Genomic DNA, 25,305 nt, shown 5'->3' with positions numbered 1-25,305 from the left:
TACATGAATTCAAAAATAGTTTAGATAAAATGAGATACAAAGACGGGATACCACGAGCATAGCTCCCCTTCCCGTAAAATACAACTATGTAAATACAACTAGGTAAATACACATTAAAAAATGTAGTATAATGGAATTTGGAAAAAGTAAAAATAGTATATCCAGTCAATACAAAATTTGAACAAAGGAAATTACAAAAGTAAACTCAGAAAGAGACCTAGGAGTAATTATCTCAAATGACATGACACCAGGCAAACATGTAAACAAAGTAGCTGGAGAAACCTACAACTTAATAAGATCAATAAAATGGCCTTTGACTACATGGACGAGGAAATGGTAAAGAGAATACTAGTTACACTAATAAGATCAAAACTGGAGTATGCAGTGTCACTATGGACACCCAGTACAATAAAAAACATAAAGAAACTAGAAAGAATTCAAATAGCATTAACAAAGATGGCACCAACACTTAGCAAGTTGACATACGAACAAAGATTGGACAAACTTAACTTACTAACTCTGGAGCTAAGAAGAGAAAGAGGAGATTTGGTAACCATCTATACAATTACGAAAGGGATGGAAATCCTTGATAGGGATGATCTACTTAAATGGGACAGAAGAAATACAAGAGGACATGAGAAGAAACTTAAGAAGGACAGTCATAGAAGAGATCTGAAAAAGAACAGCTTTCCACACAGAGTAATAGATACATGGAATAAATTGAAAGAGAAAACAGTGAGTGCTAAAACTATACATGACTTTAAGAAAGAACTGGATGCGGAAAGATACAACTACGGGTCTCTACAAGCATAGTTCTTCTCCCGCAAAATACAACTAGGTAAATACACGCATGCAGCAACACTATGGATACCCAGTACTAAAAAGAATATAAAGAAATTAGAAAGAATACAAAGAGCAACAAGTTGGCACCAACACTTTCCAAATTAACATACGAACAAAGATTGTCCAAATTGGAATTACCAACTCTGGAACAAAGAAGAGAAAGAGATCTGCTGACTATCTAGAGAATCATGAAAAGAATGGAAATCCTTGATAGGAATGATTTATTAAAATGGAACAATGGAAAAACAAGAGGACATGAAAAGAAACTCAAATAGGATAACTATAGAAGAGATCTGAAAAAAATAGCTTCCCACATAGAGTACTGGATATCTGGAATAGTTTAGATAAAGAAACAGTGTGTGCAAACACTATTCAAGATTTTAAGAAAAAACCTGATGCTGAAAGATACAAAAACGGGTCACCATGAGCATAGCTCCCTTCCCATATAATACAACTAGGTACAACACTTCTCATCAATTGGACAATAGAACACAAATACATACCTCATCTCTACATCAACAACACTCTAATACCACACACAAACACACCGAAAATTCTTGGTGTAACATACGATACATCCATGTCTTTCAAACAACACATCACAAACATAAAAAACAAATGCACACCCAGACTTAACGCACTTAAGTCAATCACTGGAACGACATTTGGACAAAACAAAGAAACTAATATAACAATATACAAACAATGCATACGCTCAGTGTTGAATTATGCGAGTTCTGCATGGGCTCCTAATCTCAGTGAGACACACCACAACACCCTTCAAATCATACAAAACAAAGCCCTAAAAACAATTACAGGCTGCACAAATACAACACCTACAGACCATTTACACCATGAAACAAAAGTCCTCAAAGTCAAGGACCACCTCGACATGAGAGGCACACAAACACTTGCCGCAGCCACCACAAACACATCCCACTCGCTACACTACATAGCAGAACACCCACACACACCAAGAAACATTAAAACAACACCCAAAGACCTTTATTACGCACAAATACTCTCTTCTCTTCCTCCACAACCACCAAATACCAGCCTCCGGAAACATATTCATAATCATATCACTCATCGCTCCATTAACACACTGAAAGACAACACACTGCTGCATGCCAGACCCCCTGATATCCACCCTTCTGAATCCTCTCTCCCACGAAAGGACAGAGTCCACTTGGCCAGACTGCGATGCGGCCACCACCCAGCACTTCTAAGCTACCAGAAGAGGCTGGATGACCGCATTGTGAACAGCTGCCCAGGATGTAACACTTCACCCCATACCATACAACACATAATGGAAGACTGCATTATACACAATCATGCACGCAAACAACACAACATACATTCTATAAAGGATTTGTGGGAAAACCCAGTTTCGGCTGTAGCATTCCTTGGGGAGATGGGACTGCTCAGACAGACAGTCTAGGGAACGACAACAACAACAACTAGGTAAATACACACATCTCTGACTCCATTCCCATATTTTGTCTAGATCTTCTTGTAGCGATCTGCAATCTTCTTCTGTTCTTACTCTTGATTAATTTGGCATCAACAGCAAAGAAGTTCATGTAACAATTTACTCCCTCATCCATATCATTTAAATATATGGGAAACATTAAAGGCTCTGTATTGGCTCCTTTAACCACTTCCATACGGTGATGCCTACGTAGGCGTCATGAGGAAGTGGGTATGCGATGATGACAACGTCGGCGTCTTGATTATATTTATTGTAGTCGTACCTACATAACCTCCATTCTCTCTAAACTAGCTTCATCATATTTTCTATGGTTATCAAAATTCACGGGTGAAAGAGAACTAACGATTGAGCACTGACTTTATTTTTTATAATGCGATTATGACGCAACATCGCACGTCGGGCAGCTAATGCTGCCAGACGTGCGATGTGCCCCGGAGTGAAGAGGTTAATGTTTGCCATATATATAAATGATATGGATGAGAGAGTAAATTGTTACATAAACTTCTTTGCTGACGATGCCAAATTACTCAAGAGAGTAAGAACAGAAGATTGCAGATCACTATAAAAAGACCTAGACAAAATATGGGAATGGAGTCAGAGATGTGAGATGAACTTCATCATTAAGAAATGTAGCATAATAGAATTTGGAAAAAGCAAAAATAGAGTATCGGGTCAATATAAAATTGGAAATAAAGAAGACAAAAAGTCTATTCAGAAAGGGAACTGTGAGTAATCATCTCAAGTGACTTGACACCTGATAAACAAGTCAATAAATTATTTGGAGAAACTTTTAACTTATTAAGATCAATGAAAGTGGCCTTCAACTACATAGATGAGGAGATGGTTAAAAAAATAGTGGTTACACTGATAAGACCTAAACTAGCATATGCTGCTACACTGTGGGCACCTAGCACACAGAACCCAAGAAAATTAGAAAGAATCCAAAGAGCAGCGACAAAAATGGCACCTACACTGTCAAATCTGACATACAAAGATTGGAGAAATTACATCTGTCAATACTAGAACAGAGAAGAGAAAGAGGTGATTTGTTGACCATTTACAGAATTATGTCATAGTTGTATCAAAGTGGGAGAGAAGAGAAACAAGAGGACATGAAAAGAAACTAAAGAAGGACAGTTACAGAAGAGACCTGAAAAAGAATAGCTTCCTACATAGAGTGATTGATATCTGGAACAAACTAAATGGAGAAACAGTGAGTGCCAAAACTATACACAATTTTAAGAATAAACTGGATGCAGAGAGATACAAAAATGGGTCACTTTGAGCATAGCTCTCGTCCCATAAAATACAACTAGGTAAATACACACTCAGAAAGGGACCTAGGAGTAATTATCTCAAACGACATGACACCCGACAAACATGTAAACAAAAAAGTCAGAGAAACTTACAATCTAATAATATCAATGAAAGTGGCCTTTGACTACATGGATGAGGAAATGGTAAAGAAGATACTAGTTACACTGGTAAGACCAAAACTGGAATATGCAGCGTCACTATGAACACCTAGTACAAAAAAAAAAAAAAGAATTCAAAGAGCAATGACAAAGATGGCACCAACACTTACCAAGTTGACATACGAGCAAAGATTGGACAAACTAAACTCATCAACTCGGGAACAAAGAAGAGAAAGAGGCAATTTGATAGCCATCTACAGAATAATGAAAGGGATGGAAATCCTTGATAAGGATGACCTACTTAAATGGGACAGAAGAAATACAAGAGGACATGAGAAGAAACTTAGGAAAGACAGTTACGGAAGAGATCTGAAAAAAGAACAGCTTTCCACACAGAGTAATAGGTACATGGAATAAATTGAAAGAGAAAACAGTGAATGCTAAAACTATACATGATTTTAAGAAAGAACTGGATGTGGAAAGATGCAACTGCGGGTCACTACGAGCATAGCTCTCCTCCCACAAAATACAACTAGGCATACACACACACACACACACACACATCATCTTTGCAGATGATGCAAAACTACTAAAGAAAGTAAGCACAGAGGAAGAATGTGAATCACTACAAAATGGCCTGGACAAAGTCTGGGAATGGAGTCAAAAGTGTGAACTTCAATATCAAGAAATGTACAATAATGGAGTTTGGAAAAACTAAAAATAGAATATCGGGACAATATAAAATCAGTACAAAGGAACTTAAAAAAGTTAACTTGGAAAGGGACCTAGGAGTAATTATCAGCAATGACATGGCACCAGACAAACATATAAACAAAATAGTCAGGGAAACCTTCAGTTTACTAAGATCATTGAAAATGGCCTTTGACTACTTAGATGAAGAAATGGTAAAGAAAATATTAGTTACATTGATAAGACCAAGATTGGAGTATGCTGCAACACTATGGACACCCAGTACTAAAAAGAATATAAAGAAATTAAAAAGAATTCAAAGAGCAACGACAAAGATGGCACCAACACTATTGACATACGAACAAGGATTGGCCAAACTCGAACTATCAACCCTGGAACAAAGAAGAGAAAGAGATCTACTAACCATCTACAGAATTATGAAAGGGATGGAAGTCCTTGATAGAGATGATTGATCAAAGTGGGACAAAAGAAAAACAAGAGGACATGAAAAGAAACTTAAAAAAGATAGTTATAGAAGAGATCTGAAAAAGAATAGATTCCCACAAAAAGTGGTGGATATCTGGAACAAATTGATTGAGGAAACAGCAAGTGCAAAAACTATACAAGAATTTAACCCCTTCACTCCGGGACAAAATCTCGTGGGCAGCATTAGCTGCCAGACATGCGATGTTTCGTCATAATACTCGCATTATAAAAAATAAAGTCACCGCTGTATTGCTCGTTTTCTCTTTCACCCGTGAATTTTGATAACCATAGAAAATATGATGAAGCCAGTTTACAGAGTATGGGGGTCACGCAGGTACAACTACAATAAATATAATCAAGACGCCAACATCGGCATCCTTGCGTACCCACTTGCTCCTCATGACACCTACGTAGGCGTCATCGTATCAAAGGGGTTAACCCCTTCCATACGGTGCCGCACACGTAGGCGTCATGAGGAGCAAGTGGATTCGCGACGCTGCCATATCGGCGTCTTGATTATATTTATTGTAGTCGCCCCTGTGTTTTTACATTCTCCCAAATGCGCCCTGAATCCCATTCTCTGTGGTTTTCAAAATTCGTGGGTGAAAGAGAGAACGATCGATATAAGCGGTGACTATATTTTATGATGCGAGTATTATTACGACACGTCATACGGCTGGCATTGGCTGCTGCCCGTGAGATTTAAGTCCCGTACTGAAGTGGTTAAGATCAAACTGGATACTGAAAGATATAAAGTGCGTCACTACAAGCAAAGCTCTCTTCCCGTAAAATACAACTAGGTAAATATACACACACACGCACACACACACACAAAACACAGTTATTGAAGTGATGAGGGAGAGGGAGAATATAGCAAGAGGTGTATAATTATATTATGGATGGAAGAGAAGTATAATCTAAATAGGACTACAAGAATTAAAGAGGAAAAGGAAAAAGTAAATAATATATTAGAAGTAGTTCAAGAAGATGAACCTGAAATAGGAAAACAAATTGAAGAAATATATGGGTTCGGGAAATATAATACAGATAAGACCAGACCAATTAAGGTTAAATTCAGGTCACAAATGACAGCAAAGAATATCTTAGCAAAAACAGGGAAACTAGCAGAGAGTGAGCAACATAAACAGGTATGGATAAAAAGAGAAATGAATAAAGAGAAAAGAGAGGATAAGAAATCAAAAAGACTAGAAGCTAAAGTAAAAAACAAGAAAAGAACAGAGACAGAAAAAGAGAAATTCTATTGGAGAGTAGTGAATATGAAAGTGAGGAAATGGTTCATAGCAGAGAAAAACGGAAGGGAAACAGAAAACACGATGGAAGTAGCAGAAACTTAAAGGTGTCTTACACAATTATAGATGGATTAATAAGAGGCTTGAACGAACTAAATGATTACCTGAAGGGAAAAGAACCGGACATAATGGAAATTGGAGAGACAACATTGTAGGACATGGAGCATATAATTGTTGGATTAGAAACAGAGAAGTAAAACAAGGGGGTGGAGTTATGTTCCTGACTAAGAAGGATATAAATGTGAGGAATGTCACATAGGGAAAGAATAGTGTAGAGATGATCATGATGGAAGTGGAGGACAAGGATAAGAAGAGCAGAAAGTTTGTAGTAAATTATGTGCCTCCTAAAACGGCTTCATGGGAAGAGAGAGAACACAAAAATATGTTAGAAGACACCAGGATATCACTAAGATAATGGAAGATGGAGGATGAATAATTATAATGGGTGACTTTAATTGTAAAGAAATCTGCTGGGAAGAGATGACAGTGAAGGGTGGAGATGACCTATGGGGAAATGTATTACTTGATATGATTATTGAACATACAATGACGCAATGGATACAAGAGAATACTAGGTATAGAAATGAGGAAGAACCATCGAGACTGGACCTAATAATCACATCAGAACCTGAAATAGTGGACAAGATCGAATATAAAACACCAATAAGTAAAAGTGACCACATATTGGTTGAACTGGAACTAAACGAGGAAAAATACATGAAAAAAATTAACAATATAGAAAGGGAAGATTGATGTATGAAAAAACAAACTTTGACAAAATGAAAGAATTCTTTCAAAAAGCTGACTGGGAAAGAATACACAAGGAGGAAACAACAGTAGAAGAGAAATGGAGTATTTTGACAAAAATTTATAAAGGAGTGGAAAAGTATGTCCCAAGACAAAAGCAAGAAAAAGGATACATAAAGTGCTGGTACAACAAAAGATGTAGGGAGTTAAAAGACAAAAGGGATAAAGCTTGGATAAAATAGAAAAAAAGAAAAAAAAAACTGAAAAATGGAAAATATATACTAGTTATAGAAATGAATATGTACAAGTGCGCAGAAAAGATAAAATACGAAAAAGATGTCATAGAAAAATGTAAAGATCAACCAAAATTATTTTGCAGATTTGTAAACAACAAACTGAAAAGCAAACAAGAATTAGAGAAACTAAGACAAGGAGGAGTTGAATACACAGAGGAAATAGAAATGGCAGAAATTATGAATAAACATTTTAAATCGATGTTTACAAGGGAGAACATACAACCTAGAAATATTGGATGGGAGGAGAGAGTTCCCCCTATGAAAGAGATAGAAGTATCAAGAAATGAAATAATGAAACACTTGAGTAATCTCGATGTCAGAAAATCGCATGGACCAGATGAAATGGCAAAATGGATTTTAAAAGAATGCAGAAATGAACTAACAGACAAAATACATAGCCTAATAAACAGTTCATTGAAAGAGGGAAAAGTTCCAGGAAGATTGGAAAAGAGCAAATATAGTACCTGTATATATAGGGGGAAACAAAGAAGACCCTACTAACTACAGACCGGTCTCCCTTACAAGTACGATAGCTAAAATCTGTGAAAGAATTATCAAAACTAGATGGGTAAAGCATTTGGAAAAAAACAATGTACTAAATCCAAGACAATTTGGATTTAGACATGGACAATCATGCGTCACAAACTTAATGTGTTTCTATTCAAGGCTAATAGATGTAATACAAAAAAGAGATGGATGGGCTGATTGTACATTTCTAGACCTGAAAAAAGCCTTTGATAAGATAGGAAGTTGCTTAAGAAATTAGAAACTGAAGGAGGAATACAGGACAAACTACTGAAGTGGATGGAAGACTTCTTGCATGAAAGAAAAATGAGAATGGTGATGAGAGACAAACACTCTAATTGGGATGAAATGATAAGTGGTGTTCCACAAGGAACAGTTTTGTCCCCAATAATGCTTGCCATACATATTAATGATATGGATGAAGGAATTGAAAGTTATATGAGCTTCTTTGCGGATGATGCAAAATTGTTGAAAAAAGTGAACACTGAAGAAGATTGTGAGTCGCTACAGAGTGATCTCAATAAAGTATGGGAATGGAGTAGGAAGTGGGAGATGGAATTCAATATCAAGAAGTGTATAATGGAATTTGGAAGAAGCAAAAAAAGAATAGTGGGATCATATAAATTGGGAGAAGAATTAAAAAAAGTAGAAATGAGAAGGACCTGGGAGTCATTATTATGAATAATATGTCCCCTGAGAAACATATAAAAAAAAAAAATTGGAGAAATTTATAATTTAATAAGAACAATCAAAGTGGCTTTTACATACCTGGATGAAGAAATGGTGAAGAAAATACTAGTTACCTTGGTAAGACCAAGATTGGAATATGCAGAGACGATGTGGTCACCAAGTACAAAAAAAATGTACAACAAAACTTGAAAGAATAACAAAGAGCAATTACAAAACTAGCACCAACACTCTCAGAACTATCATATGAAGAGAGACTAACAAAACTTGAACTACAGACATTAGAACAAAGATGAGAGGAAACTTGATAACTACTTATAGAATCATGAAAGGCATAGAAACTACTGATAGAGAGGATCTAATAAAATGGGATAGTAGAAATTCAAGAGGACACGGAAAGAAAATCAAGAAAGACAGTTATAGAAGGGACCTGAAAAAGAACAGCTTTCGCCACAGAGTAATAGACATCTGGAACAAGTTAGACGAAAAAGTGGTGTGTGCAAAAACAATTAATGAATTTAAAAAGTTTAGATAAAATGAGATATGAAGACGGGACACCATGAGTATAGCTCCCCTTCCTGTAAAATACAACTAGGTAAATACAACTAGGTAAATACACACATACACTTTTGACTATTTGGATGAGGAAATGGTAAAGAAAATATTAGTTACACTGGTAACACCAAGATTGGAGTATGCTGCGACAATATGGACACCCAGTACTAAAAAGAATATAAAGAAATTAGAAAGAGTACAAAGAACAACAACAAAGATGGCACCAAGACACTCCAAATTGACATATGAACAAAGATTGTCCAAATTGGTACTACCAACACTGGAACAAAGAAGAGAAAGAGGAGATCTACTGACTATTTGGAGAATTATGAAAGGAATGGAAGTCCTAGATAGAGATGATTTATTAAAGTGGGACAAGAGAAGATTTAGATAGATTACAGCAATGGTCTGAAAAGTGGCTAATGAAATTTAACACAAGTAATGCAAGGTTATGCACATAGGTAAAAATAACAGTATGATTACAAGTTATTTGGAAATTCATTAACAAAAGTGGATGGTGAAAAGGATATCGGTGTAATTATCAGTAAAGATCTCAAATCATCTAAGTATGTAGTGTATTTCAGCCTCTGAGAAAGCAATTAAGACTAGGACTGACTGTGCAATCTTTTGACTTCAAAAGCCCCTCTCTCATTAACAAGCTATATAAATCGTTAGTTCGTCCACATTTGGAATGTGCTGTTTCCGCATGGTCACCGAATCTCATTAAAGACATTGACAGATTGGAAAAAGTACAATGGCGAGCCACAAAACAGATTCCAAATATAAAAAATAAATCACAGAAAAAACGACTAAAACATATGAATCTGTTTTCCCTAAAAAAGCATAGGCTCAGAGGTGACTTGATACAGGTCTTTAAGATTCTAAAGGAAATTGACATCAAATGACAAAATGTTCACATTGAATGAGAATCTGGCAAGAAATAATGGTCTCAAACTGTTAGGAAATATATTTAATTTGGAAGTGGGTAGAAAAAACTTCGCCAAGCATGTAGTTAATAAATGGAACAAACTTCCAGCAGAGGCAGTGTAATGTAGTTCATTTCAAAGCTTTAAGATTCATTTAGATCAGGAGTTACCAAACTTTTCAGCTCATCGACCCCCTAGTAAAGTTTAAGATTTTCTATAGACCCCCAAACTATTAATTCACGAATTATGATAAGTTTATTATTATTATTGGTGTTGTTATTGTTATCAATGCTAGTAATATTATTACTATTATCATTATTTTATTATTGTTGTAATTTTAGTTATCAATAGTGTTATTATCATCATTTTGATCCGTTATAAAAGAGCTAAATGACAACATTCATCAAGGCGATGGCATTCCAATAATGATACAGACACTTTCACATATACATAAACATAAGTGTTTTAAAATAAATATTCATAATTTACCAATAGCTTTAAGAGTGATATCATATATTCTTTATTATATTACTATAAATAATATTCAAGCCAATAATATTACACAAGCTTGTCATCTTGATGTTCATTCATGATGTGGTTGTGTGTATGTGAGATTCTCCCTACATACACAGAATGGGGAGGATTTTCGACTTACAGTGAAATGACATGGTTTTTCTATGAGTTTAGATATGGGTTGGTTGATTATTCTCACTCTTTCAGTATGGGAAGAGAACAGGATCATTTCATGTTAACCACATACTGTAATTTTAAAGACTGCCTTTCAACTTCATAGTAATTTACTGACCCCTTTCGACCCCCTAGCAATCTACTGACACCCTTTCGACCCCTTGGATGGTCTCATCGACCCCTGGGGCTCGATATCGACCCCCTAGCATTCTACTGACCCCCTTGGATGATTTAGATAAACACCTAAGCAAGATACTGTAATGCCTACCATTTATTTTATATTATTTGTTTGTTTGTTATTATTTGTCTGTTTATTATTATTTGCTTGCTTTTCATTTATTAGTTATGTCAATTTATTATTATTTACTATTTACTTGTTTGTTTATCATTGAACTATACATTTCCATTTATTCATTAGTATTTATATTTCTATAATTCTTATTTATCATTAATATAATTGTTATTTATTTATCTATCATTACTATAATTTTTTTTGCATCTGACCTAGTTATGCTCCGCCTTTGTAATCCTTTGTAAAACAAGAGGACATGAAAAGAAACACAAAAAGGATAGTTATACAAGAGATCTGAAAAAGAATAACTTCCCACACAGAGTGGTGGTGTATCTGGAATAAATTAGATGAGGCAGCAGTATATGCAAATACTATTCAAGAGTTTAAGAACAAACTTGATGCTGAAAGATACAAAGACTGGTCACTATGAGCATAGCTCTTTTTCCGTATAATACAACTAGGTAAATACAATTAAATAAATACAAGAAATTAAATAGAATTCAAAGAGCAATGACAAAGATGGCACCAACACTCTTCAAACTGACATATGAACAAAGATTGTCCAAACTCGTACTAACTACCGACCCTGGAACAAAGAAGAGAAAGGGGAGATCTACTGACCATCTACAGAATTATGAAAGGGATGGAAGTCCTCAACAGAGACGATTTACTAAAGTGGGATAAAAGAAAAACAAGAGGACATGAAAAAAAAAAATCTAAAAAGATAGTTATGGAAGAGATCTGAAAAAGAATAGTTTCCCACACAGAATTAGGGATATCTGAAATAAATTTGATGAGGAAACAGTGAGTGCAAAATCTATACAAGGATTTAAGAACAAACTTGATGCTGAAAGATACAAAGATGGGTCACTACGAGCATAGCTCTCTTCCCATAAAATATAACTAGGTAATACACACACATACACTTTTTACCCCTTATAAGGGAGGTAGCCAAAGTCAAAGGCACGTACCTACTCCAACCCACATTAACACACAAATGCACATATTCATGTGGTGCACACACACACACAGCATGTACATTCATTTGCACATGTACACACATGCACAAACACTTTGCACTGACAGAAGAGATCTCCTGATTAACAATGGGAAGGATTTAAGAGGTATGTCTAAAGTATGTGAAGAAATACAATTTTCCATATACATGTATAAATATGTGGAATAGCTTAGTAGGTAATATATCCCAAGCTCAAACAATATAGGAGTTTAAACCTAAATACGATAACTGGAAATCAAGGTTATAGATTAAGATAGAACTGTTCATGAGTTTGAGGCTAGGTATGATGAAAAAAAAAATTTGAAGAATAGGAGGCAGGACCCAATGAACATTGCTCCTTTCCTATACACTATTATTAGGCAAATAATCTCTGTTCCCCTCCTAATCCTCTCAATTCAACACCCTACCAAATGCCTTTTCACCTATGGTACACTTAACAGACTGATACTTCTAGATCCACTATATCTACATTTGCCCACTTTTCCTTTGTACAGTGGAACTATACATTCACTACCGAAGACCTCTGGTACATTCCTTCCCCTTAGCCCAGCAGCCAATCCACTATAACAATCCATCTCTTCATCAGACACTGCATGCGAGACCCATCAAACCCATATGTCTCACCAGCTTTCATCACTTTAAATCTTATCTTTAAGCCCTATCATTTTCTTCTCCTATCAGTCATTTCCATGGTATCTCCCTCTGCCACAAGCAATCCCTACCTAACTCCTCCACATTCAACAAATCTCTGAAATACTCTACCCATATTCCCCCTACTGCCTTCACTTCCATTAACATTTCTATCTGCATCTTTTATATTTTCCTGTCTACCTGACTCCCCTCCCCTCATTCTTTTCACTTCCTTCAAAAACTACTTATTCTTTTCAAATTTTCCTATCACATCCCTACCCCATTTTACATCTGCTCTCCTCTTTGCCTGGTTCACCTTGTATTATAGTTTTCTTTTCTTTTTTACCTCAATTATGGAGATGGTTAGAGATAGTGGACAGAAGTGGGAGGTGAGCTAGTTGTTGTTGGTGGACAACACTGTGCTTGTGGTAGGGTCAAAGGAGGTATTAAAGCAGTTAGTGACAGAGTTTGGGAGGGTATGTGATAGGAAAAAGTTGACAGTAAATGTGGGAGGTAGGTAAAGTGATGAGATGAACAAGGAGAGAGGATGGCAGCAAGTTCAAAGAAAGTCTTAAAGGAGGTGTAGATTTAGAGAAGCAAGTAAATGCCTTGGGGGATTGAAAAATGTCATGAGAATTAGACATCTAGGAATGGACACAAAGAGAAGATTATCCGAAGGGGTGATTGTACCTACAACACTGTATGGGGGCAGAGACTTGAAATTTAAGAGAAGCAGGAGAAGTTTAAATGTATTTGAGATGAAATGTCCAAAATGTATATTAAAGTTATAAGGTTGGGTAGAGTGAAAAATAAGGTGTGGAGGAGAGTGGGAGGTGGAAAAGGAGCTGGTAGATAGGGCTGTGTAAATGAAGCAGCCCTGCTGTAGATGTACTATGTCTTGCTGCATTGCTTCCAACCTGGGCATTGGGCAGGAGACAGGGATGGCCCTTCATCCACAAGGAGCTAAGGTAAGAGGATGAGCAAGGTTGGTGGATGGGAGTGGATGCATGCCTTTGACTTGGCTACTTCCCTTATAAGGGGAAGAAGTCTTTGGTATATAGATAGAAAGTTTTCCTAATTTTATTTTGCAGTCAACCTTCATGGTCTCATTTCTCTTTCACCATTGCCTTTAACCTCTTCATTCCATCATTCCTTCCAATCCTCCTTAGGCCATACACCATCTTTGCTATTAACTCATAAAGAAATCCTAAAATTACATACCAGTGCCTCTGACCAACATGACAGCTAAATTGTATGAAAAGGTTATGATAGGCAATCTGATTTCGAAAACGGAAAATCATGTGTACCAAACTTGTTGAGCTTTTATTTAAAAACAGTTCATGTGCTACAGGATATGGCTGGGTGATTATATGTATCCAAATCTGTAGAAAACCTTTCATAAAGTACCTCAGAAATAAATATGGAAACTGAAACCTCTTGGACTTTCCTGGTAGGACTATTCACATTAACTGACATAACAATAAGACATTAGGATGGAAGGAGGTAACTAATAGTCCAACATGGGCAAGTACTAGCACTCATAATGTTCTGTTATGTACATGACATGATGGAACAAGCTACAATAAAATGCTTACAGAAATGCAGGGATCATAAGAAGAATAAATGAGCAAGACTACAAAATGCTGCAAGCATACATATACCAAAATGCCTTTTCCCAAGTGGAGCATAGGTAGAATAGTAAACTGGAGCCACATATGGAAAATGAACTTTAATACAAAAACATAGAAGTCATCAATAATTCATTCAGTAGGAATCAAAACAATTATACAAGCAAAAGCAGAGAAGGACCTGGGAGTGATAGTCATAGATAATCTATCATCTGACAAATACATCTATAAGTACTGTATGTGGGAGAGACATACATTCTATTGATAAAGGTGGTTTTCCACTACACAAAGTTAAACCAATTGAGAGACTAATCCCCATACAAAATGAAGAATATAAACAAGATTGAGACAATATAAGGAGCACCAGCCAAATTTGTTACATGTCTTGCAAACAAATCATGGAAAGCTTAGATATATGGGCTTATAATCATTGAATGAAAGGGGGGAAAGAGGGAATATGACCCCAGGGTTCAGATCAGTGAAAGGAGTGTATAAAACCAACAGAAAATGATGTCTTGGGATGTGAGAGCACTACAATGTTATGGGAAAGAAATGACAAAAGAATACATGCCTCATGGATGTCAAGAAACAGTTTTCCATACATATCCATCAACTCATGGAACAGCCTAAAAGAGATAATCATATTTAAATCTAGCAATGAATTTAAAGGTGGAGATGGAGACAGAGATGGGCCCTCATATGTGAAGCTCTTTCCCTGTATATTACAATTACATAAATGTATCTGTGGAATAGCTTACAGAAAATAATGAAAATAGAAACATAACTGAGTGTTAAGCTAAGTTCCATAGTGGCCCTGACATAGGACCCCACAAATAGTAGACTCATCCTATATAATTAGATAAATATAGTTACATATGAATGTAAATATACATCTATGCAAATACTAATTGAGTCGTCCTCAAACATGAGAGATCTTGAGATTTTGGTAATGCAGAGGTTGACACAACTTGCAACAAAAAAAGGCAAGAGACAGGGTGATACTGAGCTTTTGCCCCAGTACTGTAAAACCTCAAACAGTTAGACCTAATCAATTTAAGCAAACAATTATTTGCTTGTTTTGGTTACATGCATATATCTTCCTAAGGACTATGCTAGATCTTTCACTTCATGTCTCTATATTTTGGGTCCTCTGGAAACATGCCTCTATAGTCTATGCTATGGCAACAACTACAACTACCCTACTCATGCTTCACAAAATGGCAAATTACACTGTAAATGTAACAAATATTCACATATAACAACGTTACTGATCAGATGATTATTGAATTTAAACATAATAAATAACTATTTATTTTCACATCAATACAGTTCAACTTTTTTCACAGAATAACTTGTTTTCCTGGTAAGTGAACAACGACATGACGGTTCCCACCATCTTCTGATAAAGGTTTCACATGGTCCATCTTTTCTGCTTTTTCCATTACCTTTTGATTTTCTACAATAAGCGTATGGCCCGCCTTTTAAGAATGACATGTGACACCAGGGCCAACCTCTTCTTGCACCACAGCTTCATTCGCTATGGCTGAACTCGACAACTACACTCCCACGATCTTATACGTAGAACCACGACTTATTTAGTTATGTCTTTTTTCAATTCATACACGTGATAGAACTTATTAGCTACCGAGAGTGCTGACGATCGTATATTTTTCCCAATGACCTGCTTTTCTAACAGCCTTCAAAAATTGTAAACAATGCAGACGTCCTCAGCTGTGTAGCAGACGACACGCGCATTAGCACTATAGACCTCTTTATAGGCTACCACTGTAAGTCACATTAAAAAAACGATACACATATCAAATATCTCCCAATTTGATTTATCACAACACAGCTTATGCCCTTGGAAACTGTGATAATATCAAGCAAAGCCACGCCAAACAACCAATTGATGGCATGAACTTACTCTCCACTACTGTTCCTGTCCAAACTGGCAGGTGCGCGCCATCTGTTAGGCACTACAGCCACTACAACGAGTTTGCGCACTTGCTTCTACCCACAAGCATTGATATGTCGCTCCACTCGGCCTCGCAATCGGTTTCTTCTCCACCTCACCATCTCAGAGTTTAAACTGAAAACTTATAGATAATGTATATCCTACAACATAAGTCCAACTTCGAGGGAACACTATTTTTTCAGCAGAAGGGTCTCTCACATATGGATTAAATTCTTTGTTTGAGCAAGGGTTGATACATTTCTCTTGCTAAACCAGTAATTTACCATGAATAAGCTTCACATGTTTACGTCCACTCTTATACAAAATACCAAAGAATAATGCTTATGAATGTGAAAAAATACTTAACTCCTGTGAAATGAGTTTTGAACTTCAATGTAAATTTAGTTGTCTCTCTAGATACATGTGGATAACGTTACAACTTTGATTACACCGGCTTGCATTCTGATCTGAAGCTTTACTGGGTAACAAGGGGATGCCAAGGAGATGAATGAAATAGTCTAGCGACAGTCAGAGTAAAAGGAGTCATTCGGTATGGAAAACGTTAATTGAGCTTTAAAGATTGCTGGTGTAGTTGTTCTCCACTCAGACTTATGCTATAGATTTCGCGTCAAACTCACAGAGTGAAATTTTTCACTAATACTGTAAGTCGTTATTGTCCCCCTTGAACAAGGGGAAGGGTGTGTGGTGTGCGTAAAATATCAGTGAAGAGCGACCCAGATCATGGTGGCAAATCACACAAGCACACGGCACACGCGCGCGCGCTCGCGGAAGACAGGGAGCGAGGGAGAGGGGGGAGGGTTAATTAAGGAACAAGGAAATTTTTGTTGAAAGATGGTGGGAGAGAAAGATGACACGAAGCATAGAGAAACGCATTTGGGAAAAGCAAGAATAGGATATCAGGACAGTATAAAATTGATGGAAAAGAAGCAAAGAAAGTAAATTCTGAAAGAGACCTAGGAGTAATCATCACCAAAGACATGTCGCCAGATAAACATATAAATGAAATAGTCGGAGAAACATACAAATTGTTGAGATCAATAAAGGTGGCCTTTAAATACCTGGATAAGGGAATGATTAAAAAAATATTACAAATATTGATAAGGTCACAACTGGAATATGCAGCGCTGATTTGGTCACCAAGTACAAAAAAGAATACAAGAAAACTAGAAAAAATACAAAGAGCAACGACAAAGATGGCCCCAACACTTTCAAACCTGACATATGATCAAAGACTGGCCGAAATGGAATTGCCGACCCTGGAACAAAGAGAACGAGGGGGACCTACTAACCAGCTACAGAATTATGAAAGGAAAAGAACGCCTTGATAGACAGGACTTATTAAAGTGGGACAAAGGAAAAACAAGAGGACATGCAATGAAACTCAAAAATGACAACTACAGAAGAGACCTGAAAAAGAATAGCTTCCCACACAGAATGATAGATATATGGCACAAATTGGACGAAAAAATAGTGTGTGCAAACAAAATACAAGAATTTAAGAACAAACTTGATCTTGCGAGATACAAAAACGGGTCATCACGAGCATAGCTCCCCTTCCCGTAAAATACAATTAGGTAAACACACACACACAATGTTTGCTATAAATATCAATGATATGGATAAAGGTGTAGTGACGAGCCGCTCGTCTAACCAGACTGGCCGTCACACATTTTGACTTTAAAAATTTGGGAATAGGATTCCCACGGGTTTTTGTGGCGAGCCCGTTTGGAGGGTGATTCAGTGTATGAGAGTGTGTGGCTTTGGCCACACCCACTCATACATCTACTAGATGTGCATGCATATGTAATATATGTATGCACATCCCGGTGAATGCACCATTTCTAACATTAACAGTGCATGAATTTCATTGTATAAACATATGGTAAATAAATCACAGGGGGGGCTGACACTCCACCAGCCGACGCAATTCGGGGTCCCTCTCCTCGGAAAAGCAGTTGCGGGGCAATACTGGAGGTAATGCTCAAGGGTGGCTTCTGGGTGACGACAGTGGTGGCATCTTCTTTCTTCTGGTGTGGAATTATTCTTGATTTGCCCAAAACAACGGTCCTCCAGTCGCAGACGGAAGAGCAAAGTTTCCACTTTTCTAGGTGTGGAGCGAGGAAGTAGTCGGTGACTGCCCTGTACCACCTCACCCTTTCTGACACCTCTGCCTCCAGTCTGTACTGAAGGAACCGTTGTACTTGGTTAAGAGCCCTGGTGCGTATGCACAACTGATTTCTGCTGAGAGGGACGACAACATCGACTTCGGGTCTTTGACGCGCCACTTCTGCTGCCGCGTCGGCTAGCTCGTTGCCTGGGACGCCCACATGGCTCGGCACCAAGTTGAGCGTAACACTCCTGCGTTGCTGGTGCAGCTTCAGCAGGAGTGCTAGGATGGAGGTCAGTAGGTGTACATTGCCACTGGGCTGTGTTGTTGCTAAACTGCCTAGCAGAGACTGTGAGTCCGTGTGGACCACAACAGGACTAGTTCGAGATATTAGAGCATGCTCTAACGCTCCTTGGACTGCTATGGCCTCAGTTTGGAGATTGGACGATTGATCATATACTCTCCTGCCAAAGGTCAGACCATCCGTCACGAAGGCAGCCCCCGCACTACGAGGCCTGTTGAGGTCCACGGAACCATCCGTATAGTAGACCGCCATTCCAGGTTTCGACAGTGCGCGGATACCCTGTAGGGCCTGCGCTCGTACTCTTTCCTGGTCACATAACTTCTTACTGGGAAGCTTTGTGACAACGAAGGTTGCAGGTATCGACAGCCATGGAGGTGGGGACTTGAACTCTGGGTGAACTGCTCTTCAAGGAGAGCACTGGTGAGCTTGAAGGAGTCCAGGAGTCTAGCCGCTTGAGATAGCCAAGTACCGCAGTGGACAAGATTATCCACCCGTCCCAGAGCTATCACAAGGCTCTGATTCAGCTCAGTTATCCTAGGGCTCTGGACTATCTTGGCAAGAAAGTCAACCTCCAGCCTTCTGACCCGTAATGCTAATGAAGGCAATAAAGCCTCCATCTGGAGGTTAACATTTTTGGTCCAAGGTTGAGCTCCCAAGATAATCCTTTGCTGCGGGATTTTGGCAAGGCTCTAGGTCTTCAAGCTTGGCAGTCGCCACAGTTATGAGAGCTGGGGCAGCGTAGTCCACCAAGCTGCGGACTGCTTGCACGTAGAATGTGCGAAGGATATAGTGCGTGGCACCAAGTGCCTTCCCCGTCATTGCTCTCATGACTGTGGTTCTCGCCTTCAGCCTCTCCTTGAGATAGGCTAGTTCCTTCTGAAAGGTAAGCCTCTCAACAATCCAGACCCCCAGGTACTGAAACTGGTGAAGCCAGTCCAGCCTAAGGTCCTGGATGGTGAGGTGCTCTCCCTCACTCCAGACTCCTAACGCCATGGCTTTCGATTTTGTAGGGGAGATCTTTAACCCTAACCTGCAACATTCTGTCGCTACAGTGCTTAAGCAGCGCTGGGCCCTGCTGAATCACCGCCGCTTCCCAGTAATTATGAGCGCAATGTTATCTGCATAGCAGATGACCTTGCACCCATTGGGTAGAGGTAGTTCCAGAATGTTGGAGACGAGCACATTGAACAGAGTGGGGCTGAGCCCCCCCCCCCCCCGTGGAGTGCCATTCTCCAGCATTCTGGCCTCTGATATGTGACCTTGAAATCTTACTTTCGCAGACCGGTGACTGAGATAGTCAGCAATCCAAGAAAGCAGCTTGCCTTTTACACCCTTGCGAACAAGGGTGTCTAATATCACAAGTGGACTGGCCAGCTCAAACGCCTTTTCCAAATTCAAAAAGACCACGATGGACGGTGTGCCACTGGCAGTATTGAGGAGTGTTGCTATACTGTTTGCTGTGCCAGTGCCCTTGCAGTAAGCATGTACATGTTCATGTATTGGGCCCAGTTTCCACAGCAGCCTGTTTAGCCCCATCCTCTCCGCTGTCTTCCCCATGCAGTCTGTCAGGCTGATGGGGCGATAGGCACTAGGTTCTTTTGGCTTTGGAATTGGCGTTATGATTGCCGTCTTCCAGGCTGTTGGGAGCTTGCCAGTCCTCCAAGACGCGTTTATCACCCTTAGAAATTCCTCATCACCCGCTGGCCCCAACGTGGGTCAGCATGGAATAGGTGACGAGGTCCTCTCCAGGTGCCGTGTCTGAGCTGGTCTTGTGTGTGACCCGTAGCTCCTGAAGCGTAAAGCTAGCGTCAGTATCATCCGACCGACTCATCATGTCCTCAACACCAAGGCGCCTCATTCCTTGTAGGTCCTGCAGTGTGTCTTGAACACACTGCGGGAGTGAGGTGCTGCTGGAGCGAGAGGCAAACTCCTGCACCAGCCGCTGCGCTTCAGTATCAAGGGCATGATGAGTACGTCGCGGTTGAGTCCTGCCAGTTGCTCTACGGAGCTTAGACCACAGCTCTGCTAGGGAGGTGTGAGCGTTAAAGCCCTCACACCATTCGAAAAAAAATGCTCTTCTGGCATCTGCAGCCGTGACATGTGCGTCACGAACTGCAGCGCGCAAGTTGGCCAAATTGGTCTGAGTTCGGCGCCGTTGGAAAACACGCCTAAGAATGTTGATCCGATGGTTGGCCTCTCTCACCTCGTAGGTATAGTATCAACTGTTCTTATGTTCCCTGGGGGACTGGCGAGTCTTTGGGATGGCTCTGCTGGCAGCCACTTGAAGGGCTGCAGAAAAGTCAGCTTCTAACGTTTCCATGTCCTGTGGTGAAACGTAGGAAGCTGCCCATTCTTCAACAGATTTCTCAAAGGCCGGCCAGTTTGCCAGAGCAGTCTTCCACCTGGGAACAGGTAATACAGCCGGTATGGATGGTGCATCCCGTATGTGCACAGAGACACCGAAGTGATCACTAGTGACAATAGGATGCACCTCCCAGGTTACCCTAGGGAGGAAAGTGGCCATCGCCAAGGTCAGATCAAGTCGTCCAACTTGCACGTGTGTAGGATTACCATCATTCAACAACGCAATGTCAGGGAATTCATCTCATACGTAATTTAAGTGGTGCCCAGCGACACTGGGCCATTGGGGCGACATCAATAATGGATGGTGGGTGTTGAAACCCCCTCCTATGATGAGCCTGCCCACAGCAAGAGCACAAACCTCTTCAAGGTTGTAGATGGTGTACGTTTCGTGGGCTCGATGGAACCGAACCGCAAGAACTTCTACACCATCCCCACATGGTACAGGGTCCATGATTTCACCACAGGGGATGGATGATTTGACGAGGATCATGCACCCCCTGGTAGTGGGTATGCGAGGGAGAGAGAAGTTGCGATATCCCGGAAATCACACCTCATCACTCACCAATGTCTTTTGGAGAAGTATGATATCGTAATCATACTCTTGCGCAAGCGCAAGGAGATACGAGCTTTTACTGCGGAACCCGTTTATGTTCCACTGTAGCAACCTTAAGCGATTATTGGACAGGGCGACTTTCTTCCCTGTCGAGTTCCATTACGTCCTCATCTTGTCCTCCCCGGTCAAAAGACAAGATGGGTTGCGACTTTATTACAGTGGAGACATTTTCCTCCTCATCAGAAGAGGAGTCTTCAAGCCGAAGGGCACATTGACGGTGTTGGGGCTTGGCAGAAGGCACTTTCCTCGTCTTCGATGATGTGGGTGTCGCTTTGCCAATCGTGAAAGTGGATGTGGTGGGCTTGAAGGAAGTGAAAGGGGAGGAAGAGGAGGCAGAGGCGGGGGAGGAGGCAGGGGAGGAGGAGGAGGAGGTAGAGGGGTAGGGAGTCCTCTCCTTTCGCCTAGGGTTTTTGGAAGGGTTTCTTTTCTCTTTTAAGAGGTTGAGCACATTCGTGACAGCCTTACTCACCATGTCTAGTGTCTTCTCTGAATTACTTTTCCCTAGAGTACTTGTGATTCCAGCGACGACACCAGTCACAACCAGTCTGATATCATCTTCCCGCAGGGGAATGACATCACTTCCCGTAAGTACACACACACACCACTCACGAACATAGCCACGACCCACACACAAACATCTACACTTACTTTTTCTTCAACTAAAATTCGCTTCCTTTCAAACTTTCTCTTATACTACATCTTCTCAATTCAGTTTACCTCCCACTAAAGATTTGTCCGTTTTTCCACCTTTCTCTACTACTACGCCTCCTACCATTTTCTGAACTTTTGGTGATTGTAATCTGTTTTTAATCCCGGCGTCGGCGCCGCCGTCCAAGCTCCTAGTCCATTTCTCCCGAGCCACGACCACCAACAGCCCCAAATCGCTCGCTAAATCGCCCGGTGGCAATGGCCCTCTTTTATACACTACTATCTTTTCATTTTCTTACAGACATTCTTCCCCTCCCACAAAAACTCCCGCGCAAGCGGGTGGTCTTTCCTAGGAATTCAGAATTCAGAATTCAGTTCACAACACAGCGCTCCTAGAGGTCGTACGTCTCTCCACTCCAGCTCTCTCGACAAACGCCCAGCAATCTTCGCCGGCCGGTGGTGGCGAGGAGATACATCTCTGCTGCTGCCGGTCTGGCAAAGGCCGACCTCTTCGTTGACGTCGGCAGGCGGGTTTACACCAAAGACAAATACACACATTTCCCAAGTCACGCAATTCTCTGTTTTCAGAGTAGTGCTTGGAAGAAAAGAGGCCCACGCACACTTGCTCGCTGGCTTAGCAGAGCCCCAACCCAACTCTCACTCAGAACCCTCATCTGATCGCAGGCTGGTCGACGGAGGGGAATTGGGACGCCTCTCTGTCCAACCGGCCCGCAACCTAACGCTGGCCTCTTCGCTGACGCTGGCGAGCGAGTTTACACTTCTGACATTTACACACAATTCCCAATCACGTAATTCTCTGCTTTCAGAGTTGTGATTGGAAGGAGAGAGATAATACAACACCCGCCCGTTTGCCCCCCCCCCTCGCACCGCCACTGACTCAACTCTACAGGATCTCAAACCCAACCTGGGGAAAAGCAGGCTACTCAGGCGCCACCTGTGGCTTATCAGGAACGCGCTCTACACGCGGGAAGTGAACTCTACTCACTTCCCGTAAGATACACACACACACACCTCTCACGAACATAGCCACAGCACACGCACAAACATCTACACTCACTTTTTCTTCGACTAAGATTCGCTTCCTTTCTAACTTTCTCTTATACTACATCTACTCATTTCAGTTTACCTCCCACTAAAGATTTTTCCATTTTTCCACCTCTCTCTACTACTACGCCTCCTACAATTTTCTAAAACTTTTGGTGACTGTAATCCCGGCGTCGGCGCCTCCGTCCAAGTTCCCAGTCCATTTCTCCCGAGCCACGACCACCAACAGCCCCAAATCGCTCGCTAAATCGCCCGGTGGCAATGGCCCTCTTTTATACACTACTATCTTTTCATTTTCTTACAGACATTCTTCCCCTCCCACAAAAACCGATCCTGCGCAAGCGGGTGGTCTTTCCTAGGAATTTAGAATTCAGAATTCAGTTCACTCCAGAGCACGACATCTCCAAGTAGCACTCCTCTCCAAGCAGCACTCCTCTCCAAGTAGCACTCCTCTCAAAGCAGTAGTCCTCTCCAAGCTTCAAGTTCCCCTTCGCTCTCAGACTATGACCTTCCCTCCCGAGCTTAGTGTCCATTAAAAACCCGAGTGCTTTAGTGTTATTGTGAGTTTCATTTCCCAGGCTTGTCCGAACCAAATCACGACAAAGTGGTGACCCCGAGTGAGGACAACCAGGAAGATGGCAGACTCACAGGGTAATCTTCCCAGTTTCTCCCATGACTTGGAGAGCTGGCTAGTTCACGCCTGTAAGAGGCCGGTAGATGGAGGTAGACAATTAAGTAGATGGAGAGATAGATGGAGAACACGAATGCTAATTCAATATCAGTTGTTATGACTGCGAAGTGCTGAGTCGGGGATTTGTTTAGTCGCCGTCCTGTCTAGGTAAACAACAACCGATAGGCGACATAGCTGAGTCAGACTCGCGTTAGCTTGGATTTGACTGTTTATAAACAAGGGTTGGAGCGGCGATGAAATATGCTAATGTAACAATGTGTAAGCGCTAAGCTATTTTTCGTTTGACAAATGCTGAGGTAAACGATATTGCTTGTGACAATGTAACAGCCTTCCAGATTGGAGGAAAAGGTGGAGAAAGAGAAAAATTATTGGTGGATGGATTTAAAGTCACGCCCATAAGGTGTGACACTTATTTGAGAAGTAAGAGGAGATTGCATGAGAAAAATTAGTGACGTCAGACGAAGGTGGCTTGGCGTATGATATGGAGATCTCGACAGACGGGAAGAAGAGAGAGACTGTGTGTAACCTAAGACAGTGTAAATTTAGTGAGAAGAAAAGAAAAATAATTCCATCACTTTCCTTAACCTAAGGACTGGACTGAAGTATGAGAAGTACAAGGCATGGGGCCTACTGAATAAGAGGAACTTGGAATTAGTGAAACTGACGTAACGAAGGCATGGGGCCTTGTGAGTGAATTACTAGACTAGAAGTGTTATCGGTCGAAGACCGACAGTGGTGGCAGCGGTGGGATGAACTGAGTGTTAAACACACCTCCGAAGAGATTATAAGACTGGTGCAAGCAAGATAGACTGGTGCGAAGTGGTGCGAGAAAGTCTACGGGAATACGGCAACCACAACCAAGAGTGTGTTGGTTTCAAGAGTGGTGCGAGAAAGTCTACGGGAATACGGCAACCACAACCAAGAGTGTGTTGGTTTCAAGAGACGAGGAACGAGGGATCTACAAACTACGAGCAACTACTATTACGAGTGGAACCAGCAAATCTTCAAGGTGATCCATCTACGAGACGGTCTTCAACTGAGGAACAACGTCGCTGGCGATTGACAAGGCTGAGGAAGGAGGACGTCAAGATAGAAGTTGACATCGCGAAGTGACATCGCAAGCAAATACGTGGAGGCAGCCAGGTTAAAGTAAGTTATGACCACCCAGTCTAACGTGTTGAGGCATGAGGTCCATACTTCAAATTGTAATATCCCCAAATTTACGGGGGAAGCAAATACCTATGGGGTCAACAAATATCTTAATTTGATAGACACTCTTATTGTAAGCAAAAATATAACAGATGAACAAAG

The 25,305-nt window shown here is 40.4% G+C and overlaps 1 protein-coding gene across 8 annotated transcripts in view; it reads right to left on the bottom strand.

The window, feature by feature from the left end:
* LOC143033486 (protein FAM135A) overlaps positions 1-16,191 on the bottom strand; it is a 1,114,982-nt gene extending 1,098,791 nt beyond the window's left edge. For all 8 annotated transcript variants that reach the window (XR_012967181.1, XM_076198980.1, XM_076198982.1 and 5 more), the window contains exon 1: positions 16,152-16,191. The gene's annotated coding sequence lies outside the window, so the exon portion shown is untranslated. The remainder of the gene's footprint in view (positions 1-16,151) is intronic.
* Positions 16,192-25,305: the final 9,114 nt, after the last annotated feature.

This window comes from Oratosquilla oratoria, chromosome 15 (assembly GCF_046742065.1).
Source record: "Oratosquilla oratoria isolate Oo_2021 chromosome 15, ASM4674206v1, whole genome shotgun sequence".
NCBI classification, from domain to species: Eukaryota; Metazoa; Arthropoda; class Malacostraca; order Stomatopoda; family Squillidae; genus Oratosquilla; species Oratosquilla oratoria.
Note: the sequence above shows the minus strand (reverse complement) of the source record. Positions and strands in the feature narration are given on the sequence as shown.